Source organism: Montipora foliosa, chromosome 10 (assembly GCF_036669935.1).
Source record: "Montipora foliosa isolate CH-2021 chromosome 10, ASM3666993v2, whole genome shotgun sequence".
Taxonomy (NCBI): domain Eukaryota; kingdom Metazoa; phylum Cnidaria; class Anthozoa; order Scleractinia; family Acroporidae; genus Montipora; species Montipora foliosa.
Window position 1 is genome coordinate 5,436,862 of NC_090878.1, and position 12,500 is coordinate 5,449,361.

A 12,500-nucleotide genomic window follows, 5' to 3' on the forward strand; every position below is an offset into this window, starting at 1 on the left:
TGTCCCATTTAGTGTAATGGTCAGTTGAAGTCTTTAAGATATTAAAATTGATGCCGAATAAGTATGATGCATGGTGGCGTTTGCTAAGAATATCAAGAAAAGGAATGTGATGGTTTTCGTCGATTCATTCAACGGAGAATTTGATGTTAGTGTGACAACTGTCGAGGTAGTGTTAAATCTGAATAGCTGTGTTTTTCTGTCGAACCAAGTAAAAATATCCTTATTTCGTTGTTCCCGCATTTTCTACATCACTCTTGTTACAATCCTCTCTTTTATGAACTTATCGGAAGTTTCTGTCTCCAAAGTGTTTCGCCTTATTTAGGTTTACAAAGGAAATTCGTTGCTAAACAACTGAAGTCTTGCGTTTATGGGTGCGTTGCTCTTCGAGTTATTTTTCGAACCACTCATCGATAAAGACAAGAAAAGACAAAACGAAGACTGCAAGACAGCCGGAAAATCTGAGCACTTAAAATGTTTAACAAATGCTTATCACAAATCTGCTCTTGCGGATCATGTGATTTCAACTGGTCACAAGTTCAATGGGACCATTTTGACATTTTAGCAAAAGGTCGTTCTGACATGAAATGTAAATGCAAAGAGACACTCTTGATTAGAGAATTAAAGCCAACCCTAATTCAATATGTTAGCAGTGAAAAGCTGTATCCTTACTAACTTGAACTAGTCTTTTCTCACATTTATTTACCGTTTTTTGTCACATTGTTTTTAAGTAATGGTCACTTCTGAGGAGGATGTCGAAGCATGTTTGTCACCGCAGTTTGCGTCTTTTTTTTACGCTAAGATGGCCAAAGAAAGTTTATTCACGACATTGAAGCATTTCTATCAGATTGAATACGTTGTTGTTGGACATGGTTTTTTTTCTCTGATTAGTTTGCGGCCAAGACATCTGCCGAGGTCTTCCACGAGGAAGTAGTCTCCTGTCTACGATTAATGTCTGGATTTCAGGCACTTCTCTTTCATTTTCTCTAAAGTGTTTTGTACTGTAGATAATGTGCAGGGCAGTTTCCGTCTGCGTCTGCAATCTCTTGAAATTGTTGTTTGCTTCTTTTTCTCGTTGCTGTTTTGAGACTACTTCTCCGACAGTTGCGAGCTGGGTAATCTTTGTTTCGCTCTTCGTGTTCTCTTCATTCTTCTTTTTCCTGTTTGTCTTGTTCATTTTAGCTTCTTCCTCATTATCGTCCGTTTTCTTTGCCCGTAAGCGAGATGCATCACGTCGTTTGCCCAAATGCGCTTGTAGGGATCGTCTGTTCATTTCAGTGAGTTTCCTTGCAGGAGTTTTGCCCGACCACCAACTGCAAGGACGGTTTCTTGGCAGCTAACTCGCATTTGTAACTACAGTCTAGCACAGACACTGCCTGCAGCAAGCAAATTTCCTTGTGTTGCAACTATGGTTGCTTTTCACCTCGGACCAGTGTTTAGTTAACATAGTTTTGAAATCCAAAGAAAAATAAGAATTGATTTTTTCGTCAAAGGGGCACTTTTAATGTTAAATCGTCTTCCTTGAAACGATAACGTGAAAAAAAAGTCTACAACACAGACGAAAGTAACCGATTTCGGCTACAAAATGCCGTTTAAGACTTTTAGGGGAAAGCCTCTACATCGGGACGATTGAGGGTCTTGTGATGGTGTGTCATATAAGTGAGCTAAGTTGGCGTCAATTATTTCGCCCAGTTGAGCGACTTAAGTCGTATCATCGTTGCATTTCGTTTAACTTGCATCGATTTTTCGGCTTATAAACAACCCGCAGTTTCAATTGAGTTTTTACAAGTTAATTTGATTTGAAATCCTCTTTTTGTGCCCTCACCCCCCCCCCCCCCCCTACAAAAAAACAACTTAGAACCAGCTTTTGTTCCCTTTGAACACTTTATTTTCGTTTAAGGTGTTTTGTCTTTCCCTTGGTAAAACAAATGATAACGCGAGGCAGTCATTTCATTTAGCGCCCATACTACAATCGACATGGCTACAGGACAAACCTCGACCAAAGCGAGAATATATATGATCACCTCAATAATTGTACTACCTAAAGATGTATTCCTGAAAACAAATTTCCTATAATATTACCAAGTTATCAACGTTCTTTGGAAGCATCTCGTTCTTTAAAGAAACCTCCACTCTAACCAAGAAATAACTTTTAAACCACAGGAACTTTTGTTTGCCATCAAACTTGATTTCATTTGTTCTGGAAAAAGCGTTTGCATCCGAAATAAATGAATTTCAAAATCGCTTGTTTTTAACTTCAAATTGCCCGGGCGCCATCATCTTGAGTAATTGTGACAATGTTATGTTAATAATGTTATTATTAATACTATTATTACACAAGTGTTATTAAGTATTATCAATGTCACAACTGAATTACTCCAAAAGTAAAGCGGTAAGCGATTCCTATTTCTTTCTTGCGCGATGCAAACACTTTTTAAACAAATTTTATTGAAAACAGTATTTCCTACGGATTAAAATTATTTTGAGTAGAAATGGAAATTCCCCTTAAAGGAAAAGAAGTAAGGAAAGTGCACTCTTCTGATAGTAATCTTCTGACAATTGAACGACACGATTGTATTACCTATCAATAAAATACTAGTTAGTGACTTCTACGATTTTCTATGGATAATTACATAAGAAAACCCACACAACAGCTCCAACAAACCATGCAAAATAACTGAAATGGAGCCATTGAAAAGAGCATTCGCAATCGAAAGTCTTCGCTGCCTTTGGAGAACTTTAAGGAGTGTTTACCCGCGCGCATTTCACACAAGATGACCTGAACGGAGATGTGGGTACATGTATGTGTTAATTTACCTGACGAATTTTGTATTTCTGACTTTAAAGGCTTCGCGGAGTGCTACTAAGAAAGACCCAACTGAACACAATTTAGGAATGGCACTTCCGATCTTTTAAGATCTTCAAAGGATTTTGACTGGTTCAACACTGTGAACAATGCAGTTTAACCCATCCTGGGAGCAATCACCTTGGGCTCACATGACAAAGCACTGAGGAATTACACCATGCGGCAGCGGGGAAATATTTTATTTACATTCTAGCTTCAACGAATCACCCACCCTCTCCCCCCCCTCCCAAAAAAAGTAAGTCCATAGTAAAAATCTGGAAAATGACTCCTTCATGGATATATTTTTCTTTATATTATAATGATGATAATTGTGCATATGATGAATTGCTGCGATCCCACTTCGTAGAATAGAAGAATTTGTAATATTCTAATTCTTGTATAGATGGCTTCACATGGGCTGGCTCGCGAATATATTTTTAAGTTATTCACAATGTGGAATTGTAGCATTAAATTTCGGGAAGACAACTTCCTTAGTGCCTAGAGTAAACACCACTAGATATGGTCTTCATTCGTTGTCGTAATACGGATGTAAGTTATGGAATTCTCTTGCAACCGATATTAATCCAGGAATAAGTGAATTTAAGTCTGCAATTTTTTGAATGAAATTCTGTACGGACTACTTCACCTTTAGTGGCAGTTGATTTTTCATCTTTAACTTTTATCATTATACCGAGTAATTATTACAGTATTTCATTTTATTTTAGGATTTCAAATATCTACTTATAACTTGGAGATATTAGCATGTATTTCCTACCTTAAATTCGAGTGTAAATAAAGTTTATTGTACTGTATTTTTATTGTATTGAAATATCTTGATGTACTTCGGGTTGGAAGAAACAGGGGCGACGTCAAAATCCCAATAATAAGGTTAAATTAACGTGAAGGTTTCCAGAAAGCGGTTTTCAGAACTTCAAAACGTGAAACACGAATTCGTCAGAAGTTTGAACTTGTTCTTTTTGCACGACAAATATGTAAGTTAACTTCTAGGGGTCAGACTCGAAACACAACGTATAAACCATTTGAAAATTCTTACCGTCAAGTCAATCCTGCCACGAACGTGTTTACTGCAACAAGAGACGAACCAAGTACTTCACTTCTGCCAGTTCTGCTTATCACAAGTTAAAAGCTGGCAAAGAGTTGTTCATATTAACTGTGGGTTCCTATGATGTAGCTTTACTGGTTTAGCAGGGTTCAACAGCAAATTCAACCTCCGACAGCACTTCCTCCAACCAAAGTCAACTCGTCCTTTGACTGTATGCAAATTAGCACACCTTTCAACTGCAACAGGAGACAAGAATGGGTGTGGATTAAACAGAGGATACGGCCACGCGGAGATACGAAATTTCTCTTCGAGTGTTGAAAAATATTCAGCACAAACGCGTCAAAAAAGCAAGGCACTTTTTCATTGGTTCAACTTGTCCCAGAGGTACAAAGGAATCCTTAATTACGCACAACGTCCAAACTAAGGTGCCAAAAAACAAGTTGACTCTTTTGGCAACGAATTCAATGAATCGTAAAAGAATCAAAAGAAGAAAAATGTTATTTTGCATTCTGTCAGCACTGACCAGAAGAAATACTTCAAGAACTAAACGTTTTAAGACCCTTGTTCATTCCTTTTTGATAAGAACCTTTTTTATAAGAGCGTTGAGACTGAGATTCACCAAAATTTTAAGAACGTATTAAGAACATTCCTCAGGGTGAGAGTCGATTAAGGAGGCTTTTTGAAATCTGTGAAATTAAAGCAAAATGATGTCTCTTGTGAAGTGTTGGTCACTGCAATTGATGTAAAATGTAATTTTACCTAACAAATAAAGACAAATCAGGGGAAAACGCTTAATATAGTGACGGACTTCCTGAAGGGGGGACTGGAAACTAGACATTTCAAAGCCTTTTTCTCAAAACCTATTCGTACAACCAGGGTTAAAATTTTGCTAATTAGACAAAACCGTCAACATTTCCTCAAAAAGTTCTATCGGGCAGTTTTTCAGTTATTATTAAAATAGACGAAAATCGACGTTTTTGTCATTTGTGAAAAACCTGTCAAGCAGATTTAACTATTTATTTCTCTACATAATTATTTTTTCTCGCTTTTGGAAATCCTGAAATTTTGAGGTGGGGTTGTATGGCTGGTTTTCGAGAAAAAAGCCTTTGAAGTGTCTAGTTTCCAGTCCCCCCTCCAGGAGCTCGGTCACTATGTTTAGCATTTTCCCCTGATTTGCCTTTATTTGTTAGGTAAAATTACATTTTACATCAATTAAAGTGACTAACAATTCAGAAGAGACTTCTTGTTGCTTTAATTTCACAGATTCCAAAACCTTGATCTTTTTCTTCGCAAAACTGTAGTAAGCCACCTTAAGTACGTTTTTATTTTACTCATTTGTATTTTAAATGAAAGTGTAAAATAAAGGTAAATAAATGTAAAAAAATATTTTAGCGCATCTTTGTAGAACATAACAATAGTATACACATCTCAGTTTGTAATAATGAGCAGTTCTTAGTATTTGTTGACTATATTTTATCAACAGCCCTTTTCACGGTTAGGTTTTTTTTTTGCATTACAATATAATCTAGCCTGTATGTGAGGCAATTTCGGGCTATTTTGAAGATTTGACCCAAAATTGCCTTGCATTCACATTAGATTACATTGTAATGCAAATGAGAAAGACTAACCGTGAAAAGGGTTATTATGTAATATTTTAGGAAACATAGGCTGCCTGGTCTTTTTTCTAGAGGAAAGAAGATTAAAGCGCAAGGCTATGGTAATGCATAAAGTAACACACAACATAACAGCTTAACAGGGCTATTCTGTACTGTAGAGAGCTCAACTGATTAAAACCTGCGGGGGTGTGAACTCTAAATTTGTGCTTCCCCGCCCTCACATGGGATCACTAAAAAAAGAGCTTTAGTTACAATGGTGCAAAGACTTGGAATAGTCTACCTGAACATCTTAGCCTAACCGAGTCCCTACAGTCTTTCAAATGTAACACCCGTTCCCTCACTCTGCTTGACAGTAATTAGTTAGATCTTAGTTTTCCAAAATTACTGTATGATAAGCATATTATTATTCATCATTTTCTTCCTTTCTAAAATATCATGCTTTACATATGAATAAGAAGATATAACGAAGAGACAAAATTCTCTGTTACTCCGAGTTTCGTGCTCACGCACTCATCAGACAGTATTTACATATGATATAAATAATAGTTTGGCCAGTATTGCATGACGTACATGTAAACTAGTCAGAAGACTGTTTGTAATTTTCATGATTAAAAAAGATTGATTGATTGGTTGATTGATTGATTTAGCCCTTATGGTTATTCCAGGCAGCTTCTACTGAATGTTTTTTTGGTTTCATTTGTTGTAAAAAATAATTAATTATATACCAGTACAGATAAAGGTTGTTGTTGAAATACCATACCACGTAAATTTAAGAAATCTTAGACATCTTAAGAACTTTGCAAAAATATACAAGAACGTCCAGCCTCAGATCCAAAATTAGACGTTATTTAAAAAAAAAAAGAATGTATTCTTCATTTTGCAAATTGCAACAGATGAAAAGATACGTCAAAATGGAAAAGAGTGTTTCAAAGTCAATGCAATGCACGAATACTTAATAAAATGGAAGATATTATCGCACCATGTAAATTAACGTTTATATACTGGATCTGCAATAATAAATGTCCATAAAACAAAACAACAGAAATTCCTAATCAGAATAACAATGGTTCTTTTGTTTCCTGCCATTTTCGTCGAAAATATGAAAGTAAACCCCAACTTTAAAACATTTAAAGAACTTGAGTAACGTGCAAAAGTAACTAAAAAGCTACTCTGGCTAAGAAACAGAATAAAGAACTATGCATAACTAAAGAAAAAAAAAGTCTATTCTGGGAGGCACAAATATATGGACAATATAACAGATATCCAAACCACATATTATGGTTTTCATGTTTTCTCATTGGACATCAAGATTCATGCATCAAAACAAAACAAATCAAACACAAGAACAATTGACCTTATTCATAAATGGCACCTGTATTATTATTCTTTTGCTAATGTGCTAATTAGCCTACCAAGCTTCATTTTAGAGCAACAATTTTTTTCAATTCACTGTATGGTATCGAGACTCGGTAGGCTAATTTCTCTTGAACAAAAAAAATTATAAATTGACCCCCATTTATGAATCAGGTCTATAGTTCAGTTTAATTCCTATCAGCTACAGTGTCAGTTTCAAAAAATTTCAGAAGCCATATCAAAGCCTCTGAGTCATGCTTTGTGCTTCATCAGGGTATCCAGACACCTTGAAACAATAAAAATCACTAGGGTTTTTCATGTGTGTGTCTGGATACCCAGATGAAGCAATATTGCACTCATTCTTGATACATTACATAAAGCATTTTAGAAAAAAAATATCTAAGAAAGATTGTAAAGAGGTATGTGTGTCTATAAATGATGCAACATACAATATTCGTATTTTTTCCATTCTGTATTTTGATCCAGAGCTACTCCTCAAGATCTGAGGAGGAATGGGCCCTTTGCAGGATAGTGATCACATCTTACAAATCCGCCATACGCAAATTGGGCACTGGGACATCTAAAACAAAGCTAGTTAATCTAAATTTTCTTTGTTTTAGATGTCCCAGTGGGCAATTTGCGTCCCAGTATGGCGGATTTGTACCATGTGATCACTATCCTGCAAAGGGCCCATTAAGATTATCTCCAACTGAGTATCTGAGTGAATCAGCTATGAAAAGCCCAACTATCCCAACTGAGAATTTAGAGGGCTGACAGATGAATTGAAAGCCTTTTACAAGAGTATCTTTATGAGATGAGATCCATGTTTTCCAAGACGGCAATTATCTTAAAGGAGAGATCAAGAGTATTTACCATATGATGTAAGATATAAAGATTGGCTGGCAGGCTCCTAATTTACAGTGCAAGAGTGAAAGCGATTTATGTGACAATTGGAAAGTACAAGAGAGGAGCAAAAATTATGAGGGGTATAAAACTTAGAATTAACCATTGACTCCTGGGGTTCCCCATTGACAAGTAAAATCGTGTGGCATTAGACAGAGTAAAATTCTAAGTATGGCCGGTTTAGGGGTGAATGGGTTAATGGGACCTAAATTGGCCATACTTAGTATTTTACTCTGTCTAACGCCAGACAATTTTACTTGTCAATGAGGAGCCCCCAGGAGTCAATGGGTTAATAAGGGTAGGATTGGTGAGATCAGGATCAAAAGCAGTTAAGTTTGGAAGTTTATCAGTGGAAGAGATGAAATCAAGCTGAGGGAATTTCGCTAGACAAGTGTGACATCAATAGAAGAGGAGCTGTGACACTTACAGTGTATGCACCTGTCATTGGCTTCCCCATGGAGTCAAACCCCTGCTGCTTGAGACGTACAAGTACTTGATCCAAGCAATTGCAGAATACGCTGCAACACCTCACCACTATTGTTTCCCTAAGAAGCATTCTTTGAAGAACGAGTCGGAATACTGTACAATAGAGCTTACTATTATTCAATGAAATGCAAATAAGTTGCCAGGTATTCTGCGATAGACCTTGTTCACGATAGCCGCCATGTTAGATTTGCCTTTATCATGCAAATTAGCTACACACTTCTAAGGGGGCAAACAACACAACTTCGAGAGGTTATTTTGAACATCTTAGCCACACAGATGATTTTTTTCACGTTCATTATATGTTTATCACCTAAGTAGTAAAATAGAATGATTACACAAGTTATTTCGACGTCAAAAATGAGCAGATAACGAAGTAGAAAGTCAAAATGTCGGAGGTAATCAAAAGATATAAAACTATTATAAAAGGTACTTAACTCCAAATTTTAAAATGTACTTTTAGCAATGTAAATTCAATATTTCGGCGAGCCGATTTTCCGCAATTTGCCTTTACTCCAATGTTTGCAGCATAACACATGGCTAATTTGCATGACAATTTGAAAACCAACATGGCGGGTATCGTGAATAAGGGCTGTTTAGCCAAATAAACTTGATACTTAAGATATTGTTGCAGCTTAGGGCGCTCTTGAAAAGTTTGTTCTTCATTTCAGTTAACGATTCGCTAATAAATGTTGGGTTCTCCGCAAAAAGACCAAGGTTATCGAGGTTTTTCGAGTATTCACATCACTTACCAAGGGCTCTGTACACTTCATCCCTCGTACTTCGCAATAATGCATAAGCGGTGGGAAATTCGAAATATATGTCTTGGGTTAGATTCGATGATTCGTACATATATCCGCAGCAGTGATCTTCACACCGACTAGGCTTTGCAGACCAGATCTGAAGTATCTTCCTTTCAGCCAAAATTCGAGACATTCGCAGCGGCCATATAATGCTCCCGGGTCGTTCAGCCACACGTGTTTGTCTCTAACAAATCTTCTTCATGAGCAAATATCCGCTTTAAGAGCACTGTTCTCAGAAGAAAGTTCCTTACTTTTAAAGCATTGTTCCTTGAATGTTTTTAGTGGACTCTCATGTTGTGCATTTTAGAAATTAAGTGAACTTTGCAAAGGAGTCAGCTTCTTGTCGAGTATTTCCTCCAAAATCTCTGGAATAAGCGATATAATTATCTCTAACAAGGACTACAGAGAAAAGTACAACCTAGACAAATCAGTAAATAACACTAAAAAACGAAAGAAGGCCTGCAACGGACTAGAAGTCCAAAAGACACGGAGCTCACCATTGCACGTCCGACCTCCATTTTTTGGCTGAGAGTGCAATATGTGCATAAAAACGAGGTGGCAGGGTGGGCCCACCCCCCGTGGCTTGAGACACGAATTCAAATTCGAACGAGGGGAAAAAAACCCCCCCGTTCTTCTTCGAATTCGTGTCTCTCCGCGTCCAAATGTGAACTCGCGTACTTATACCTGAGCCACGGACGTATGGGCACCAAGTCCAAGCAAAATTAAAATAGTGATTTGTTGTTTCCGGTAACAACACAAAAAAGGGGCTGACGTACTTCCGGTTAACAAAGGAAGTACATAAAACAGTCGAATCAATGGCACGCTTCTTACTCAGAGAGCCACAGGAGTTAGGTTTGAAATGGAGGCAGAATTTAGATGATGAATTGTTATATTTCCGGTTAACAACGCAAAAGCTGGAAAACCTTCTTTCCGGTTAACAATAACCAAAAGTGACCGGGACGAACTCAGAGAATTTCTCGTCTCGGTCCAGCAACCGAGACGTAGTCATATAGCTCTGTGTTCATTGTCTCATGTAAGCGCAGGAAAAGAAATGTATGGAGGGCGATACGAATTCACGCTGGTCTGAGTTCGTCCCGGTTTCACGTAAATACCCCCTACAAAGGCCAGAAATAGTTCAAAACTGTGAAATGGACATGAAATGGACGTTAAAAAAGAATATTCAGTTAAAAAAAATTAAGGACTTACAAAAAAGTCTGAAAAAATGATCGAGGGGAAACCGAACCGTTCAGAATAAAGAAATACATGTATGTGTGCCTTAATCCGTGCGCCACTGGGTTTAGGTGATCAGATAGAGGAAGAAGGTTAGATAAATAAAAATGTGAATGAATTAATGAATGAACAGATAACGATGAGGCACATCCCACGCAAACAACGGCCAGCTGTTGGTATGAACTGTAGAATGGACATGGAATAGCAGTTAACTGGAAAGATCGTCGCAGTTAGATAAGCAACTTAATTAAGCAGTTGCAAGCGAGCAAGCGCGAAAAAAATATTGAATTAATGTATACTGAAGTGCAGCTTATAGAGGAATGAGAGAAGGGATCCTCGCATTTGGCTGGACAATTTAAGCAATAGACCAATGTTGGGGGATCAATGTTGTACCCAATTCAAATTTCCCGGGTTTACGAATCTTTTGTGTGTTGTATTTGCATTCTAATGTGGCATTGACATTTAAATTATATGGAACAAAACGATTGATTCCCAAGGGGTATGAATTGGATACGACATTGAGTTAGCCGATTTGGTCTACTTTCTCTTGTAGACCCTGAAAAATTCAGGTGACTACAACGGGATACGAACCCATTGACCTATGCGATGCCAGTGCAATGCTCAATCAACTGAGCTATGAAGCCACTCAGTTGGGAGCTGGTGAATTTGTTGGGTTTGAATCCCGTTGGAGCTACCCCTAGATTTTCAGGTGTCTAAGTACGAGGATCACTTCTCTCATTCGTCTGAGAAATATAAATGAGGGTTAGCTTTCTCTTGAAGTTTGGGAACCGACATTTTTCACTGTGTAAGCTTGTTTCTTAGCGGGTGTTAATACACGTTTACAGTGGCCGCATCTGGAAGAGAAATATATTGACTTTAAAAAAATTACATCATCACAGTTAGTGATGTGGTAGTCTAGTGGTTAAGTGCAGGATTTACTAATCAAACGTTCGAAGGTTCGAGTCCTGCGAGTCCAGAATTTGGGGTTTAGCTTTTACAAAAAAAGATGTTCATTTCCGATGACACCAATCAAGCTTTCAGTGCCCAAATACTTCACTTGAAGCAAACTGACAATTAAGAATAATCCTTTAATTGAGAGAGAGACTTGGTATGTTTGTTTTCTGAAAGCGGTTCATTTATTGTCAGCCTAAAGCACAACACGTTCAATTTGTTTTGCAGCTTCATCAGTGATTAACAAAATGAATTAGATGGCCCTAACCTTCATTTCACTCAGTTTTCTCGTTAAATAATCCTATTTATTAAATTTTCAACCTCGGTCAATGCATTTTTCGTGCTCTGATTGGTTTACTCAATCTCGGATATTAGCTCATATACCTTAGTTTGACCTTATATGGCAAATGATTGCGCTAAGCGTTGCTAAGCTAAAATTATCTTCGCCGGAAGACGAAATTTCTCTCCGAATAAAGCTTGTTGGATGCGAGACTGGTTATAGCCAACTCGGCGCTACGCGCCTCGTTGTTGGCTACTTACCATCTCATATCCAAAGAGCGCTGAAGGAATAATTGTTAAATAGTTGCTAAATGCAGTGATAGAGTTTTTTACTAGACGTTTGGGCTTTTTCACGGCTTCCAGCAAATTTTAAGCAAAAGGCTAGAATCCAAACAATTGTAATTTATTCTTTTAAAAAACCATGGCCAGGCCCTCGGTTGTTCAAAGGGTGGATAGCGCTATCCAGCGGATAAATCACTATCCAACGGATAGAGTGGTTTTCAAATGAGTGTCGTAAAACCAAAACCAATGTAATTACTTTGGCCAATCAAAAAGGACGGAGACAATCCAGTAAACCAATCAAAACTGGAAGCAATTACACGTAGCCGACACAAAGCGCGGGAAATTTGTGCACGCGCGAGCCAAGATTGGTTTTGGTTTCACTTCTGATTGGTTGAAAAAGTGGCGCGAGAACTTTGAACCAATCACTGAGTGAAGTAATGCAAAACCAAAGTAATTCGCTAATTACTTTCGACACTCAATTGGAACCCGCTCTAAACACTAGCAAAACCAATTCAATTATTCAGTGGATAGAGCTATCCACCCTTCGAACAACTGAGGACAGGCCTGAGTTGCTCGAAGCATGGTTAACGCTACCAGCATTACCAAGGAAACCATAGGTTTTGACACCTTATAACCAACAGTTGGCGCTAACCAGAATTCGAGCGGCCGGCCCCAGGAAGATAACCTAATAACTG

At 37.7% G+C, this 12,500-nt stretch overlaps 1 long non-coding RNA gene across 4 annotated transcripts in view; it reads right to left on the minus strand.

Annotated features, from left to right (window-relative positions):
* Positions 1-9,732, minus strand: part of LOC137973432 (uncharacterized) — a 37,851-nt gene extending 28,119 nt beyond the window's left edge. The window contains exons 1-3 of one of the 4 annotated variants that reach the window (XR_011117239.1): positions 9,561-9,732; positions 9,013-9,462; positions 3,897-4,141 (exon numbers count right to left, since the gene is read on the minus strand). This is a non-coding gene — a long non-coding RNA (uncharacterized lncRNA). Of the gene's footprint in view, positions 1-3,896; positions 4,142-8,204; positions 8,335-9,012 lie in introns of all 4 variants that reach the window. The other 3 variants (XR_011117238.1, XR_011117240.1, XR_011117237.1) reach the window with 3 other exon arrangements.
* Between the last annotated feature and the right edge of the window lie 2,768 nt (positions 9,733-12,500).